The sequence below is a fragment of the Schistocerca cancellata genome, chromosome 2 (genome assembly GCF_023864275.1).
Source record: "Schistocerca cancellata isolate TAMUIC-IGC-003103 chromosome 2, iqSchCanc2.1, whole genome shotgun sequence".
Taxonomy (NCBI): domain Eukaryota; kingdom Metazoa; phylum Arthropoda; class Insecta; order Orthoptera; family Acrididae; genus Schistocerca; species Schistocerca cancellata.
The window spans coordinates 951,980,544-951,997,050 of NC_064627.1; the positions used below are offsets into that span (position 1 = coordinate 951,980,544).

Here is a 16,507-nt window from a genome sequence, read left to right on the forward strand (position 1 = left end):
CCCACTACGTAGCGTTCTGTGTCAGCACGCAGTTTTCGACAGTACTCTGTGTCCATAGCTGTTTCCATAGCTAGGCTGCTTCCAGCACAATGCATGCACCATACGAAAGTGGCCGTTGCGCGATTTTGATTACCTGAGCCTTCGACATCACTTTATGTACGAATACTGGCAAGAATTCTTGCTACATTCGAAGGTGCACCTTCCACTTTCAGCCTACCTGGTTGCTTCATTTGCCACGCAAACACTTCCTGAGGACGCTACATGAAATAACATCGCATCTTATTGGCTTAATGACATGATGCTACTGAATTGAAGACCGCTACAGGCATCCGGTTCCTTGGTGTAATGGTTAGCACTCTGGACTTTGAATCCAGCGATCCGAGTTCGAGTCTTGGTGGAACCTGACGCAGTGTTTTGCGCTCGTTTCTAGAAATGTGTACGAGCCGGTAGTTGGAATTGTATATGCAGAATTTTAGCTAGGATCATGTAACGCAAATTGTTAATAGCAGTCCACACGTGAATGGGGGACGCTCCAAATGCTTATGCTTTTGATACTAGGAGTAATAACGGAACGTAAGGGGTTCAACTGCGAGAAGACGCCCTCAGCTGTTTCTCCCAGCAGGAAAGACATCTCTCCGTTTTGGGTGCTGCATGCGCATGCATTTTACAAACGTGCATGCGATGTACTAGTTCCTGGGAAACGAATAGAATCGCTGTACGTGCCAGTCTTTACGTATAGATATAAGTGAGCGAAGACGGCTTAATCCTGCCACGTAGATTGCTTTCCACATGACGCACTTGCCAGTCTCTTGGGCCGGTGGCTCACATGCAGTTTGTCCTGTTGCATGGCTTACTTTCAGAAACTCGCAAGTTTATCGTAGTGTTTGGTTGTCGCGAAAGTGAAAAGTAGGGCCTGTCCGGGATTTGAACCCGGCACCTCCTGCACCCAAAGCAGGAATCATACCCCTAGACCAACAGGCCGCACAAGGAAGCACGTCTGCACCCCGCCACCTACTGACATCTTGCCGCACTTGCTAGTTGCAGCATACAATCTGGACGATATTCTCAAAGAGCTTTCTTAATCCGACACCCACAACATGAGCTGTGCTGAACACCAGTGTATGTGAATGCTCAAAGAGCTGCTAGAGTTGTGTGTCAGTATTTCGACCGTGTGAAGTGCAAATGTTATCGTGTCACGCACTATCCGCCCACTACGTAGCGTTCTGTGTCAGCACGCAGTTTTCGACAGTACTCTGTGTCCATAGCTGTTTCCATAGCTAGGCTGCTTCCAGCACAATGCATGCACCATACGAAAGTGGCCGTTGCGCGATTTTGATTACCTGAGCCTTCGACATCACTTTATGTACGAATACTGGCAAGAATTCTTGCTACATTCGAATGTGCACCTTCCACTTTCAGCCTACCTGGTTGCTTCATTTGCCACGCAAACACTTCCTGAGGACGCTACATGAAATAACATCGCATCTTATTGGCTTAATGACATGATGCTACTGAATTGAAGACCGCTACAGGCATCCGGTTCCATGGTGTAATGGTTAGCACTCTGGACTTTGAATCCAGCGATCCGAGTTCGAGTCTCGGTGGAACCTGACGCTGTGTTTTGCGCTCGGTTCTAGAAATGTGTAAGAGCCGGTAGTTGGAATTGTATATGCAGAATTTTAGCTAGGATCATGTAACGCAAATTGTTAATAGCAGTCCACACGTGAATGGGGGACGCTCCAAATGCTTATGCTTTTGATACTAGGATTAATAACGGAACGTAAGGGGTTCAACTGCGAGAAGACGCCCTCAGCTGTTTCTCCCAGCAGGAAAGACATCTCTCCGTTTTGGGTGCTGCATGCGCATGCATTTTACAAACGTGCATGCGATGTACTAGTTCCTGGGAAACGAATAGAATCGCTGTACGTGCCAGTCTTTACGTATAGATATAAGTGAGCAAAGACGGCTTAATCCTGCCACGTAGATTGCTTTCCACATGACGCACTTGCCAGTCTCTTGGGCCGGTGGCTCACATGCAGTTTGTCCTGTTGCATGGCTTACTTTCAGAGACTCGCAAGTTTATCGTAGTGTTTGGTTGTCGCGAAAGTGAAAAATAGGGCCTGTCCGGGATTTGAACCCGGGACATCCTGCACCCAAAGCAGGAATCATACCCCTAGACCAACAGGCCGCACAAGGAAGCACGTCTGCACCCCGCCACCTACTGACATCTTGCCGCACTTGCTAGTTGCAGCATACAATCTGGACCATATTCTCAAAGAGCTTTCTTAATCCGACACCCACAACATGAGCTGTGCTGAACACCAGTGTATGTGAATGCTCAAAGAGCTGCTAGAGTTGTGTGTCAGTATTTCGACCGTGTGAAGTGCAAATGTTATCGTGTCACGCACTATCCGCCCACTACGTAGCGTTCTGTGTCAGCACGCAGTTTTCGACAGTACTCTGTGTCCATAGCTGTTTCCATAGCTAGGCTGCTTCCAGCACAATGCATGCACCATACGAAAGTGGCCGTTGCGCGATTTTGATTACCTGAGCCTTCGACATCACTTTATGTACGAATACTGGCAAGAATTCTTGCTACATTCGAAGGTGCACCTTCCACTTTCAGCCTACCTGGTTGCTTCATTTGCCACGCAAACACTTCCTGAGGACGCTACATGAAATAACATCGCATCTTATTGGCTTAATGACATGATGCTACTGAATTGAAGACCGCTACAGGCATCCGGTTCCTTGGTGTAATGGTTAGCACTCTGGACTTTGAATCCAGCGATCCGAGTTCGAGTCTTGGTGGAACCTGACGCAGTGTTTTGCGCTCGTTTCTAGAAATGTGTACGAGCCGGTAGTTGGAATTGTATATGCAGAATTTTAGCTAGGATCATGTAACGCAAATTGTTAATAGCAGTCCACACGTGAATGGGGGACGCTCCAAATGCTTATGCTTTTGATACTAGGATTAATAACGGAACGTAAGGGGTTCAACTGCGAGAAGACGCCCTCAGCTGTTTCTCCCAGCAGGAAAGACATCTCTCCGTTTTGGGTGCTGCATGCGCATGCATTTTACAAACGTGCATGCGATGTACTAGTTCCTGGGAAACGAATAGAATCGCTGTACGTGCCAGTCTTTACGTATAGATATAAGTGAGCGAAGACGGCTTAATCCTGCCACGTAGATTGCTTTCCACATGACGCACTTGCCAGTCTCTTGGGCCGGTGGCTCACATGCAGTTTGTCCTGTTGCATGGCTTACTTTCAGAAACTCGCAAGTTTATCGTAGTGTTTGGTTGTCGCGAAAGTGAAAAGTAGGGCCTGTCCGGGATTTGAACCCGGCACCTCCTGCACCCAAAGCAGGAATCATACCCCTAGACCAACAGGCCGCACAAGGAAGCACGTCTGCACCCCGCCACCTACTGACATCTTGCCGCACTTGCTAGTTGCAGCATACAATCTGGACGATATTCTCAAAGAGCTTTCTTAATCCGACACCCACAACATGAGCTGTGCTGAACACCAGTGTATGTGAATGCTCAAAGAGCTGCTAGAGTTGTGTGTCAGTATTTCGACCGTGTGAAGTGCAAATGTTATCGTGTCACGCACTATCCGCCCACTACGTAGCGTTCTGTGTCAGCACGCAGTTTTCGACAGTACTCTGTGTCCATAGCTGTTTCCATAGCTAGGCTGCTTCCAGCACAATGCATGCACCATACGAAAGTGGCCGTTGCGCGATTTTGATTACCTGAGCCTTCGACATCACTTTATGTACGAATACTGGCAAGAATTCTTGCTACATTCGAAGGTGCACCTTCCACTTTCAGCCTACCTGGTTGCTTCATTTGCCACGCAAACACTTCCTGAGGACGCTACATGAAATAACATCGCATCTTATTGGCTTAATGACATGATGCTACTGAATTGAAGACCGCTACAGGCATCCGGTTCCATGGTGTAATGGTTAGCACTCTGGACTTTGAATCCAGCGATCCGAGTTCGAGTCTCGGTGGAACCTGACGCTGTGTTTTGCGCTCGGTTCTAGAAATGTGTAAGAGCCGGTAGTTGGAATTGTATATGCAGAATTTTAGCTAGGATCATGTAACGCAAATTGTTAATAGCAGTCCACACGTGAATGGGGGACGCTCCAAATGCTTATGCTTTTGATACTAGGATTAATAACGGAACGTAAGGGGTTCAACTGCGAGAAGACGCCCTCAGCTGTTTCTCCCAGCAGGAAAGACATCTCTCCGTTTTGGGTGCTGCATGCGCATGCATTTTACAAACGTGCATGCGATGTACTAGTTCCTGGGAAACGAATAGAATCGCTGTACGTGCCAGTCTTTACGTATAGATATAAGTGAGCAAAGACGGCTTAATCCTGCCACGTAGATTGCTTTCCACATGACGCACTTGCCAGTCTCTTGGGCCGGTGGCTCACATGCAGTTTGTCCTGTTGCATGGCTTACTTTCAGAGACTCGCAAGTTTATCGTAGTGTTTGGTTGTCGCGAAAGTGAAAAATAGGGCCTGTCCGGGATTTGAACCCGGGACATCCTGCACCCAAAGCAGGAATCATACCCCTAGACCAACAGGCCGCACAAGGAAGCACGTCTGCACCCCGCCACCTACTGACATCTTGCCGCACTTGCTAGTTGCAGCATACAATCTGGACCATATTCTCAAAGAGCTTTCTTAATCCGACACCCACAACATGAGCTGTGCTGAACACCAGTGTATGTGAATGCTCAAAGAGCTGCTAGAGTTGTGTGTCAGTATTTCGACCGTGTGAAGTGCAAATGTTATCGTGTCACGCACTATCCGCCCACTACGTAGCGTTCTGTGTCAGCACGCAGTTTTCGACAGTACTCTGTGTCCATAGCTGTTTCCATAGCTAGGCTGCTTCCAGCACAATGCATGCACCATACGAAAGTGGCCGTTGCGCGATTTTGATTACCTGAGCCTTCGACATCACTTTATGTACGAATACTGGCAAGAATTCTTGCTACATTCGAAGGTGCACCTTCCACTTTCAGCCTACCTGGTTGCTTCATTTGCCACGCAAACACTTCCTGAGGACGCTACATGAAATAACATCGCATCTTATTGGCTTAATGACATGATGCTACTGAATTGAAGACCGCTACAGGCATCCGGTTCCATGGTGTAATGGTTAGCACTCTGGACTTTGAATCCAGCGATCCGAGTTCGAGTCTTGGTGGAACCTGACGCAGTGTTTTGCGCTCGTTTCTAGAAATGTGTACGAGCCGGTAGTTGGAATTGTATATGCAGAATTTTAGCTAGGATCATGTAACGCAAATTGTTAATAGCAGTCCACACGTGAATGGGGGACGCTCCAAATGCTTATGCTTTTGATACTAGGATTAATAACGGAACGTAAGGGGTTCAACTGCGAGAAGACGCCCTCAGCTGTTTCTCCCAGCAGGAAAGACATCTCTCCGTTTTGGGTGCTGCATGCGCATGCATTTTACAAACGTGCATGCGATGTACTAGTTCCTGGGAAACGAATAGAATCGCTGTACGTGCCAGTCTTTACGTATAGATATAAGTGAGCGAAGACGGCTTAATCCTGCCACGTAGATTGCTTTCCACATGACGCACTTGCCAGTCTCTTGGGCCGGTGGCTCACATGCAGTTTGTCCTGTTGCATGGCTTACTTTCAGAAACTCGCAAGTTTATCGTAGTGTTTGGTTGTCGCGAAAGTGAAAAGTAGGGCCTGTCCGGGATTTGAACCCGGGACCTCCTGCACCCAAAGCAGGAATCATACCCCTAGACCAACAGGCCGCACAAGGAAGCACGTCTGCACCCCGCCACCTACTGACATCTTGCCGCACTTGCTAGTTGCAGCATACAATCTGGACGATATTCTCAAAGAGCTTTCTTAATCCGACACCCACAACATGAGCTGTGCTGAACACCAGTGTATGTGAATGCTCAAAGAGCTGCTAGAGTTGTGTGTCAGTATTTCGACCGTGTGAAGTGCAAATGTTATCGTGTCACGCACTATCCGCCCACTACGTAGCGTTCTGTGTCAGCACGCAGTTTTCGACAGTACTCTGTGTCCATAGCTGTTTCCATAGCTAGGCTGCTTCCAGCACAATGCATGCACCATACGAAAGTGGCCGTTGCGCGATTTTGATTACCTGAGCCTTCGACATCACTTTATGTACGAATACTGGCAAGAATTCTTGCTACATTCGAAGGTGCACCTTCCACTTTCAGCCTACCTGGTTGCTTCATTTGCCACGCAAACACTTCCTGAGGACGCTACATGAAATAACATCGCGTCTTATTGGCTTAATGACATGATGCTACTGAATTGAAGACCGCTACAGGCATCCGGTTCCATGGTGTAATGGTTAGCACTCTGGACTTTGAATCCAGCGATCCGAGTTCGAGTCTCGGTGGAACCTGACGCTGTGTTTTGCGCTCGGTTCTAGAAATGTGTAAGAGCCGGTAGTTGGAATTGTATATGCAGAATTTTAGCTAGGATCATGTAACGCAAATTGTTAATAGCAGTCCACACGTGAATGGGGGACGCTCCAAATGCTTATGCTTTTGATACTAGAATTAATAACGGAACGTAAGGGGTTCAACTGCGAGAAGACGCCCTCAGCTGTTTCTCCCAGCAGGAAAGACATCTCTCCGTTTTGGGTGCTGCATGCGCATGCATTTTACAAACGTGCATGCGATGTACTAGTTCCTGGGAAACGAATAGAATCGCTGTACGTGCCAGTCTTTACGTATAGATATAAGTGAGCGAAGACGGCTTAATCCTGCCACGTAGATTGCTTTCCACATGACGCACTTGCCAGTCTCTTGGGCCGGTGGCTCACGTGCAGTTTGTCCTGTTGCATGGCTTACTTTCAGAAACTCGCAAGTTTATCGTAGTGTTTGGTTGTCGCGAAAGTGAAAAGTAGGGCCTGTCCGGGATTTGAACCCGGCACCTCCTGCACCAAAGCAGGAATCATACCCCTAGACCAACAGGCCGCACAAGGAAGCACGTCTGCACCCCGCCACCTACTGACATCTTGCCGCACTTGCTAGTTGCAGCATACAATCTGGACGATATTCTCAAAGAGCTTTCTTAATCCGACACCCACAACATGAGCTGTGCTGAACACCAGTGTATGTGAATGCTCAAAGAGCTGCTAGAGTTGTGTGTCAGTATTTCGACCGTGTGAAGTGCAAATGCTATCGTGTCACGCACTATCCGCCCACTACGTAGCGTTCTGTGTCAGCACGCAGTTTTCGACAGTACTCTGTGTCCATAGCTGTTTCCATAGCTAGGCTGCTTCCAGCACAATGCATGCACCATACGAAAGTGGCCGTTGCGCGATTTTGATTACCTGAGCCTTCGACATCACTTTATGTACGAATACTGGCAAGAATTCTTGCTACATTCGAAGGTGCACCTTCGACTTTCAGCCTACCTGGTTGCTTCATTTGCCACGCAAACACTTCCTGAGGACGCTACATGAAATAACATCTCATCTTATTGGCTTAATGACATGATGCTACTGAATTGAAGACCGCTACAGGCATCCGGTTCCATGGTGTAATGGTTAGCACTCTGGACTTTGAATCCAGCGATCCGAGTTCGAGTCTCGGTGGAACCTGACGCTGTGTTTTGCGCTCGTTTCTAGAAATGTGTAAGAGCCGGTAGTTGAATCCAGCGATCCGAGTTCGAGTCTCGGTGGAACCTGACGCTGTGTTTTGCGCTCGTTTCTAGAAATGTGTAAGAGCCGGTAGTTGGAATTGTATATGCAGAATTTTAGCTAGGATCATGTAACGCAAATTGTTAATAGCAGTCCACACGTGAATGGGGGACGCTCCAAATGCTTATGCTTTTGATACTAGGATTAATAACGGAACGTAAGGGGTTCAACTGCGAGAAGACGCCCTCAGCTGTTTCTCCCAGCAGGAAAGACATCTCTCCGTTTTGGGTGCTGCATGCGCATGCATTTTACAAACGTGCATGCGATGTACTAGTTCCTGGGAAACGAATAGAATCGCTGTACGTGCCAGTCTTTACGTATAGATATAAGTGAGCAAAGACGGCTTAATCCTGCCACGTGGATTGCTTTCCACATGACGCACTTGCCAGTCTCTTGGGCCGGTGGCTCACATGCAGTTTGTCCTGTTGCATGGCTTACTTTCAGAGACTCGCAAGTTTATCGTAGTGTTTGGTTGTCGCGAAAGTGAAAAATAGGGCCTGTCCGGGATTTGTACCCGGGACATCCTGCACCCAAAGCAGAATCATACACCTAGACCAACAGGCCGCACGTCTGCACCCCGCCACCTACTGACATTTTGCCGCACTTGCTAGTTGCAGCATACAATCTGGACGATATTCTCAAAGAGCTTTCTTAATCCGACACCCACAACATGAGCTGTGCTGAACACCAGTGTATGTGAATGCTGAAAGAGCTGCTAGAGTTGTGTGTCAGTATTTCGACCGTGTGAAGTGCAAATGTTATCGTGTCACGCACTATCCGCCCACTACGTAGCGTTCTGTGTCAGCACGCAGTTTTCGACAGTACTCTGTGTCCATAGCTGTTTCCATAGCTAGGCTGCTTCCAGCACAATGCATGCACCATACGAAAGTGGCCGTTGCGCGATTTTGATTACCTGAGCCTTCGACATCACTTTATGTACGAATACTGGCAAGAATTCTTGCTACATTCGAAGGTGCACCTTCCACTTTCAGCCTACCTGGTTGCTTCATTTGCCACGCAAACACTTCCTGAGGACGCTACATGAAATAACATCGCATCTTATTGGCTTAATGACATGATGCTACTGAATTGAAGACCGCTACAGGCATCCGGTTCCTTGGTGTAATGGTTAGCACTCTGGACTTTGAATCCAGCGATCCGAGTTCGAGTCTTGGTGGAACCTGACGCAGTGTTTTGCGCTCGTTTCTAGAAATGTGTACGAGCCGGTAGTTGGAATTGTATATGCAGAATTTTAGCTATGATCATGTAACGCAAATTGTAAATAGCAGTCCACACGTGAATGGGGGACGCTCCAAATGCTTATGCTTTTGATACTAGGATTAATAACGGAACGTAAGGGGTTCAACTGCGAGAAGACGCCCTCAGCTGTTTCTCCCAGCAGGAAAGACATCTCTCCGTTTTGGGTGCTGCATGCGCATGCATTTTACAAACGTGCATGCGATGTACTAGTTCCTGGGAAACGAATAGAATCGCTGTACGTGCCAGTCTTTACGTATAGATATAAGTGAGCGAAGACGGCTTAATCCTGCCACGTAGATTGCTTTCCACATGACGCACTTGCCAGTCTCTTGGGCCGGTGGCTCACATGCAGTTTGTCCTGTTGCATGGCTTACTTTCAGAAACTCGCAAGTTTATCGTAGTGTTTGGTTGTCGCGAAAGTGAAAAGTAGGGCCTGTCCGGGATTTGAACCCGGGACATCCTGCACCCAAAGCAGGAATCATACCCCTAGACCAACAGGCCGCACAAGGAAGCACGTCTGCACCCCGCCACCTACTGACATCTTGCCGCACTTGCTAGTTGCAGCATACAATCTGGACGATATTCTCAAAGAGCTTTCTTAATCCGACACCCACAACATGAGCTGTGCTGAACACCAGTGTATGTGAATGCTGAAAGAGCTGCTAGAGTTGTGTGTCAGTATTTCGACCGTGTGAAGTGCAAATGTTATCGTGTCACGCACTATCCGCCCACTACGTAGCGTTCTGTGTCAGCACGCAGTTTTCGACAGTACTCTGTGTCCATAGCTGTTTCCATAGCTAGGCTGCTTCCAGCACAATGCATGCACCATACGAAAGTGGCCGTTGCGCGATTTTGATTACCTGAGCCTTCGACATCACTTTATGTACGAATACTGGCAAGAATTCTTGCTACATTCGAAGGTGCACCTTCCACTTTCAGCCTACCTGGTTGCTTCATTTGCCACGCAAACACTTCCTGAGGACGCTACATGAAATAACATCGCATCTTATTGGCTTAATGACATGATGCTACTGAATTGAAGACCGCTACAGGCATCCGGTTCCTTGGTGTAATGGTTAGCACTCTGGACTTTGAATCCAGCGATCCGAGTTCGAGTCTTGGTGGAACCTGACGCAGTGTTTTGCGCTCGTTTCTAGAAATGTGTACGAGCCGGTAGTTGGAATTGTATATGCAGAATTTTAGCTAGGATCATGTAACGCAAATTGTTAATAGCAGTCCACACGTGAATGGGGGACGCTCCGAATGCTTATGCTTTTGATACTAGGATTAATTACGGAACGTAAGGGGTTCAACTGCGAGAAGACGCCCTCAGCTGTTTCTCCCAGCAGGAAAGACATCTCTCCGTTTTGGGTGCTGCATGCGCATGCATTTTACAAACGTGCATGCGATGTACTAGTTCCTGGGAAACGAATAGAATCGCTGTACGTGCCAGTCTTTACGTATAGATATAAGTGTGCGAAGACGGCTTAATCCTGCCACGTAGATTGCTTTCCACATGACGCACTTGCCAGTCTCTTGGGCCGGTGGCTCACATGCAGTTTGTCCTGTTGCATGGCTTACTTTCAGAGACTCGCAAGTTTATCGTAGTGTTTGGTTGTCGCGAAAGTGAAAAATAGGGCCTGTCCGGGATTTGAACGCGGGACATCCTGCACCCAAAGCAGGAATCATACCCCTAGACCAACAGGCCGCACAAGGAAGCACGTCTGCACCCCGCCACCTACTGACATCTTGCCGCACTTGCTAGTTGCAGCATTCAATCTGGACGATATTCTCAAAGAGCTTTCTTAATCCGACACCCACAACATGAGCTGTGCTGAACACCAGTGTATGTGAATGCTCAAAGAGCTGCTAGAGTTGTGTGTCAGTATTTCGACCGTGTGAAGTGCAAATGTTATCGTGTCACGCACTATCCGCCCACTACGTAGCGTTCTGTGTCAGCACGCAGTTTTCGACAGTACTCTGTGTCCATAGCTGTTTCCATAGCTAGGCTGCTTCCAGCACAATGCATGCACCATACGAAAGTGGCCGTTGCGCGATTTTGATTACCTGAGCCTTCGACATCACTTTATGTACGAATACTGGCAAGAATTCTTGCTACATTCGAAGGTGCACCTTCCACTTTCAGCCTACCTGGTTGCTTCATTTGCCACGCAAACACTTCCTGAGGACGCTACATGAAATAACATCGCATCTTATAGGCTTAATGACATGATGCTACTGAATTGAAGACCGCTACAGGCATCCGGTTCCTTGGTGTAATGGTTAGCACTCTGGACTTTGAATCCAGCGATCCGAGTTTGAGTCTTGGTGGAACCTGACGCAGTGTTTTGCGCTCGTTTCTAGAAATGTGTACGAGCCGGTAGTTGTAATTGTATATGCAGAATTTTAGCTAGGATCATGTAACGCAAATTGTTAATAGCAGTCCACACGTGAATGGGGGACGCTCCAAATGCTTATGCTTTTGATACTAGGATTAATAACGGAACGTAAGGGGTTCAACTGCGAGAAGACGCCCTCAGCTGTTTCTCCCAGCAGGAAAGACATCTCTCCGTTTTGGGTGCTGCATGCTCATGCATTTTACAAACGTGCATGCGATGTACTAGTTCTTGGGAAACGAATAGAATCGCTGTACGTGCCAGTCTTTACGTATAGATATAAGTGAGCGAAGACGGCTTAATCCTGCCACGTAGATTGCTTTCCACATGACGCACTTGCCAGTCTCTTGGGCCGGTGGCTCACATGCAGTTTGTCCTGTTGCATGGCTTACTTTCAGAAACTCGCAAGTTTATCGTAGTGTTTGGTTGTCGCGAAAGTGAAAAGTAGGGCCTGTCCGGGATTTGAACCCGGGACCTCCTGCACCCAAAGCAGGAATCATACCCCTAGACCAACAGGCCGCACAAGGAAGCACGTCTGCACCCCGCCACATACTGACATCTTGCCGCACTTGCTAGTTGCAGCATACAATCTGGACGATATTCTCAAAGAGCTTTCTTAATCCGACACCCACAACATGAGCTGTGCTGAACACCAGTGTATGTGAATGCTCAAAGAGCTGCTAGAGTTGTGTGTCAGTATTTCGACCGTGTGAAGTGCAAATGTTATCGTGTCACGCACTATCCGCCCACTACGTAGCGTTCTGTGTCAGCACGCAGTTTTCGACAGTACTCTGTGTCCATAGCTGTTTCCATAGCTAGGCTGCTTCCAGCACAATGCATGCACCATACGAAAGTGGCCGTTGCGCGATTTTGATTACCTGAGCCTTCGACATCACTTTATGTACGAATACTGGCAAGAATTCTTGCTACATTCGAAGGTGCACCTTCCACTTTCAGCCTACCTGGTTGCTTCATTTGCCACGCAAACACTTCCTGAGGACGCTACATGAAATAACATCGCATCTTATTGGCTTAATGACATGATGCTACTGAATTGAAGACCGCTACAGGCATCCGGTTCCTTGGTGTAATGGTTAGCACTCTGGACTTTGAATCCAGCGATCCGAGTTCGAGTCTTGGTGGAACCTGACGCAGTGTTTTGCGCTCGTTTCTAGAAATGTGTACGAGCCGGTAGTTGGAATTGTATATGCAGAATTTTAGCTAGGATCATGTAACGCAAATTGTTAATAGCAGTCCACACGTGAATGGGGGACGCTCCAAATGCTTATGCTTTTGATACTAGAATTAATAACGGAACGTAAGGGGTTCAACTGCGAGAAGACGCCCTCAGCTGTTTCTCCCAGCAGGAAAGACATCTCTCCGTTTTGGGTGCTGCATGCGCATGCATTATACAAACGTGCATGCGATGTACTAGTTCCTGGGAAACGAATAGAATCGCTGTACGTGCCAGTCTTTACGTATAGATATAAGTGAGCGAAGACGGCTTAATCCTGCCACGTAGATTGCTTTCCACATGACGCACTTGCCAGTCTCTTGGGCCGGTGGCTCACATGCAGTTTGTCCTGTTGCATGGCTTACTTTCAGAAACTCGCAAGTTTATCGTAGTGTTTGGTTGTCGCGAAAGTGAAAAGTAGGGCCTGTCCGGGATTTGAACCCGGGACCTCCTGCACCCAAAGCAGGAATCATACCCCTAGACCAACAGGCCGCACAAGGAAGCACGTCTGCACCCCGCCACCTACTGACATCTTGCCGCACTTGCTAGTTGCAGCATACAATCTGGACGATATTCTCAAAGAGCTTTCTTAATCCGACACCCACAACATGAGCTGTGCTGAACACCAGTGTATGTGAATGCTGAAAGAGCTGCTAGAGTTGTGTGTCAGTATTTCGACCGTGTGAAGTGCAAATGTTATCGTGTCACGCACTATCCGCCCACTACGTAGCGTTCTGTGTCAGCACGCAGTTTTCGACAGTACTCTGTGTCCATAGCTGTTTCCATAGCTAGGCTGCTTCCAGCACAATGCATGCACCATACGAAAGTGGCCGTTGCGCGATTTTGATTACCTGAGCCTTCGACATCACTTTATGTACGAATACTGGCAAGAATTCTTGCTACATTCGAAGGTGCACCTTCCACTTTCAGCCTACCTGGTTGCTTCATTTGCCACGCAAACACTTCCTGAGGACGCTACATGAAATAACATCGCATCTTATTGGCTTAATGACATGATGCTACTGAATTGAAGACCGCTACAGGCATCCGGTTCCTTGGTGTAATGGTTAGCACTCTGGACTTTGAATCCAGCGATCCGAGTTCGAGTCTTGGTGGAACCTGACGCTGTGTTTTGCGCTCGTTTCTAGAAATGTGTACGAGCCGGTAGTTGGAATTGTATATGCAGAATTTTAGCTAGGATCATGTAACGCAAATTGTTAATAGCAGTCCACACGTGAATGGGGGACGCTCCAAATGCTTATGCTTTTGATACTAGAATTAATAACGGAACGTAAGGGGTTCAACTGCGAGAAGACGCCCTCAGCTGTTTCTCCCAGCAGGAAAGACATCTCTCCGTTTTGGGTGCTGCATGCGCATGCATTTTACAAACGTGCATGCGATGTACTAGTTCCTGGGAAACGAATAGAATCGCTGTACGTGCCAGTCTTTACGTATTGATATAAGTGAGCGAAGACGGCTTAATCCTGCCACGTAGATTGCTTTCCACATGACGCACTTGCCAGTCTCTTGGGCCGGTGGCTCACATGCAGTTTGTCCTGTTGCATGGCTTACTTTCAGAAACTCGCAAGTTTATCGTAGTGTTTGGTTGTCGCGAAAGTGAAAAGTAGGGCCTGTCCGGGATTTGAACCCGGCACCTCCTGCACCAAAGCAGGAATCATACCCCTAGACCAACAGGCCGCACAAGGAAGCACGTCTGCACCCCGCCACCTACTGACATCTTGCCGCACTTGCTAGTTGCAGCATACAATCTGGACGATATTCTCAAAGAGCTTTCTTAATCCGACACCCACAACATGAGCTGTGCTGAACACCAGTGTATGTGAATGCTCAAAGAGCTGCTAGAGTTGTGTGTCAGTATTTCGACCGTGTGAAGTGCAAATGTTATCGTGTCACGCACTATCCGCCCACTACGTAGCGTTCTGTGTCAGCACGCAGTTTTCGACAGTACTCTGTGTCCATAGCTGTTTCCATAGCTAGGCTGCTTCCAGCACAATGCATGCACCATACGAAAGTGGCCGTTGCGCGATTTTGATTACCTGAGCCTTCGACATCACTTTATGTACGAATACTGGCAAGAATTCTTGCTACATTCGAAGGTGCACCTTCCACTTTCAGCCTACCTGGTTGCTTCATTTGCCACGCAAACACTTCCTGAGGACGCTACATGAAATAACATCGCATCTTATTGGCTTAATGACATGATGCTACTGAATTGAAGACCGCTACAGGCATCCGGTTCCATGGTGTAATGGTTAGCACTCTGGACTTTGAATCCAGCGATCCGAGTTCGAGTCTCGGTGGAACCTGACGCTGTGTTTTGCGCTCGTTTCTAGAAATGTGTAAGAGCCGGTAGTTGAATCCAGCGATCCGAGTTCGAGTCTCGGTGGAACCTGACGCTGTGTTTTGCGCTCGTTTCTAGAAATGTGTAAGAGCCGGTAGTTGGAATTGTATATGCAGAATTTTAGCTAGGATCATGTAACGCAAATTGTTAATAGCAGTCCACACGTGAATGGGGGACGCTCCAAATGCTTATGCTTTTGATACTAGGATTAATAACGGAACGTAAGGGGTTCAACTGCGAGAAGACGCCCTCAGCTGTTTCTCCCAGCAGGAAAGACATCTCTCCGTTTTGGGTGCTGCATGCGCATGCATTTTACAAACGTGCATGCGATGTACTAGTTCCTGGGAAACGAATAGAATCGCTGTACGTGCCAGTCTTTACGTATAGATATAAGTGAGCAAAGACGGCTTAATCCTGCCACGTAGATTGCTTTCCACATGACGCACTTGCCAGTCTCTTGGGCCGGTGGCTCACATGCAGTTTGTCCTGTTGCATGGCTTACTTTCAGAGACTCGCAAGTTTATCGTAGTGTTTGGTTGTCGCGAAAGTGAAAAATAGGGCCTGTCCGGGATTTGTACCCGGGACATCCTGCACCCAAAGCAGAATCATACCCCTAGACCAACAGGCCGCACGTCTGCACCCCGCCACCTACTGACATTTTGCCGCACTTGCTAGTTGCAGCATACAATCTGGACGATATTCTCAAAGAGCTTTCTTAATCCGACACCCACAACATGAGCTGTGCTGAACACCAGTGTATGTGAATGCTCAAAGAGCTGCTAGAGTTGTGTGTCAGTATTTCGACCGTGTGAAGTGCAAATGTTATCGTGTCACGCACTATCCGCCCACTACGTAGCGTTCTGTGTCAGCACGCAGTTTTCGACAGTACTCTGTGTCCATAGCTGTTTCCATAGCTAGGCTGCTTCCAGCACAATGCATGCACCATACGAAAGTGGCCGTTGCGCGATTTTGATTACCTGAGCCTTCGACATCACTTTATGTACGAATACTGGCAAGAATTCTTGCTACATTCGAAGGTGCACCTTCCACTTTCAGCCTACCTGGTTGCTTCATTTGCCACGCAAACACTTCCTGAGGACGCTACATGAAATAACATCGCATCTTATTGGCTTAATGACATGATGCTACTGAATTGAAGACCGCTACAGGCATCCGGTTCCTTGGTGTAATGGTTAGCACTCTGGACTTTGAATCCAGCGATCCGAGTTCGAGTCTTGGTGGAACCTGACGCAGTGTTTTGCGCTCGTTTCTAGAAATGTGTACGAGCCGGTAGTTGGAATTGTATATGCAGAATTTTAGCTAGGATCATGTAACGCAAATTGTTAATAGCAGTCCACACGTGAATGGGGGACGCTCCAAATGCTTATGCTTTTGATACTAGAATTAATAACGGAACGTAAGGGGTTCAACTGCGAGAAGACGCCCTCAGCTGTTTCTCCCAGCAGGAAAGACATCTCTCCGTTTTGGGTGCTGCATGCGCATGCATTTTAC

General features: G+C 47.8%; 22 non-coding genes across 22 annotated transcripts; 13 read left to right on the forward strand and 9 right to left on the reverse strand.

The window, feature by feature from the left end:
- Positions 1-331: 331 nt before the first annotated feature.
- On the forward strand, positions 332-403 carry Trnaq-uug (transfer RNA glutamine (anticodon UUG)). Its single transcript has one exon. It is a non-coding gene; the product is annotated as a tRNA-Gln (tRNA).
- A 506-nt stretch (positions 404-909) lies between these two features.
- Positions 910-981, reverse strand: Trnap-ugg (transfer RNA proline (anticodon UGG)). Its single transcript has one exon. It is a non-coding gene; the product is annotated as a tRNA-Pro (tRNA).
- Positions 982-1,538: 557 nt separating this feature from the next.
- On the forward strand, positions 1,539-1,610 carry Trnaq-uug (transfer RNA glutamine (anticodon UUG)). Its single transcript has one exon. It is a non-coding gene; the product is annotated as a tRNA-Gln (tRNA).
- A 506-nt stretch (positions 1,611-2,116) lies between these two features.
- Positions 2,117-2,188, reverse strand: Trnap-ugg (transfer RNA proline (anticodon UGG)). The gene has a single exon. It is a non-coding gene; the product is annotated as a tRNA-Pro (tRNA).
- A 557-nt stretch (positions 2,189-2,745) lies between these two features.
- Positions 2,746-2,817, forward strand: Trnaq-uug (transfer RNA glutamine (anticodon UUG)). The gene has a single exon. It is a non-coding gene; the product is annotated as a tRNA-Gln (tRNA).
- Positions 2,818-3,323: 506 nt separating this feature from the next.
- On the reverse strand, positions 3,324-3,395 carry Trnap-ugg (transfer RNA proline (anticodon UGG)). Its single transcript has one exon. It is a non-coding gene; the product is annotated as a tRNA-Pro (tRNA).
- Positions 3,396-3,952: 557 nt separating this feature from the next.
- On the forward strand, positions 3,953-4,024 carry Trnaq-uug (transfer RNA glutamine (anticodon UUG)). The gene has a single exon. It is a non-coding gene; the product is annotated as a tRNA-Gln (tRNA).
- A 506-nt stretch (positions 4,025-4,530) lies between these two features.
- Trnap-ugg (transfer RNA proline (anticodon UGG)) lies at positions 4,531-4,602 on the reverse strand. Its single transcript has one exon. It is a non-coding gene; the product is annotated as a tRNA-Pro (tRNA).
- A 557-nt stretch (positions 4,603-5,159) lies between these two features.
- Positions 5,160-5,231, forward strand: Trnaq-uug (transfer RNA glutamine (anticodon UUG)). The gene has a single exon. It is a non-coding gene; the product is annotated as a tRNA-Gln (tRNA).
- Positions 5,232-5,737: 506 nt separating this feature from the next.
- On the reverse strand, positions 5,738-5,809 carry Trnap-ugg (transfer RNA proline (anticodon UGG)). The gene has a single exon. It is a non-coding gene; the product is annotated as a tRNA-Pro (tRNA).
- A 557-nt stretch (positions 5,810-6,366) lies between these two features.
- On the forward strand, positions 6,367-6,438 carry Trnaq-uug (transfer RNA glutamine (anticodon UUG)). Its single transcript has one exon. It is a non-coding gene; the product is annotated as a tRNA-Gln (tRNA).
- Positions 6,439-7,572: 1,134 nt separating this feature from the next.
- Trnaq-uug (transfer RNA glutamine (anticodon UUG)) lies at positions 7,573-7,644 on the forward strand. The gene has a single exon. It is a non-coding gene; the product is annotated as a tRNA-Gln (tRNA).
- Positions 7,645-8,854: 1,210 nt separating this feature from the next.
- On the forward strand, positions 8,855-8,926 carry Trnaq-uug (transfer RNA glutamine (anticodon UUG)). Its single transcript has one exon. It is a non-coding gene; the product is annotated as a tRNA-Gln (tRNA).
- Positions 8,927-9,432: 506 nt separating this feature from the next.
- On the reverse strand, positions 9,433-9,504 carry Trnap-ugg (transfer RNA proline (anticodon UGG)). Its single transcript has one exon. It is a non-coding gene; the product is annotated as a tRNA-Pro (tRNA).
- Positions 9,505-10,061: 557 nt separating this feature from the next.
- On the forward strand, positions 10,062-10,133 carry Trnaq-uug (transfer RNA glutamine (anticodon UUG)). Its single transcript has one exon. It is a non-coding gene; the product is annotated as a tRNA-Gln (tRNA).
- A 506-nt stretch (positions 10,134-10,639) lies between these two features.
- Positions 10,640-10,711, reverse strand: Trnap-ugg (transfer RNA proline (anticodon UGG)). Its single transcript has one exon. It is a non-coding gene; the product is annotated as a tRNA-Pro (tRNA).
- Positions 10,712-11,846: 1,135 nt separating this feature from the next.
- Trnap-ugg (transfer RNA proline (anticodon UGG)) lies at positions 11,847-11,918 on the reverse strand. Its single transcript has one exon. It is a non-coding gene; the product is annotated as a tRNA-Pro (tRNA).
- Positions 11,919-12,475: 557 nt separating this feature from the next.
- Trnaq-uug (transfer RNA glutamine (anticodon UUG)) lies at positions 12,476-12,547 on the forward strand. The gene has a single exon. It is a non-coding gene; the product is annotated as a tRNA-Gln (tRNA).
- A 506-nt stretch (positions 12,548-13,053) lies between these two features.
- On the reverse strand, positions 13,054-13,125 carry Trnap-ugg (transfer RNA proline (anticodon UGG)). Its single transcript has one exon. It is a non-coding gene; the product is annotated as a tRNA-Pro (tRNA).
- Positions 13,126-13,682: 557 nt separating this feature from the next.
- Positions 13,683-13,754, forward strand: Trnaq-uug (transfer RNA glutamine (anticodon UUG)). Its single transcript has one exon. It is a non-coding gene; the product is annotated as a tRNA-Gln (tRNA).
- Positions 13,755-14,888: 1,134 nt separating this feature from the next.
- On the forward strand, positions 14,889-14,960 carry Trnaq-uug (transfer RNA glutamine (anticodon UUG)). The gene has a single exon. It is a non-coding gene; the product is annotated as a tRNA-Gln (tRNA).
- A 1,210-nt stretch (positions 14,961-16,170) lies between these two features.
- Trnaq-uug (transfer RNA glutamine (anticodon UUG)) lies at positions 16,171-16,242 on the forward strand. Its single transcript has one exon. It is a non-coding gene; the product is annotated as a tRNA-Gln (tRNA).
- The last annotated feature ends 265 nt before the right edge of the window (positions 16,243-16,507 follow it).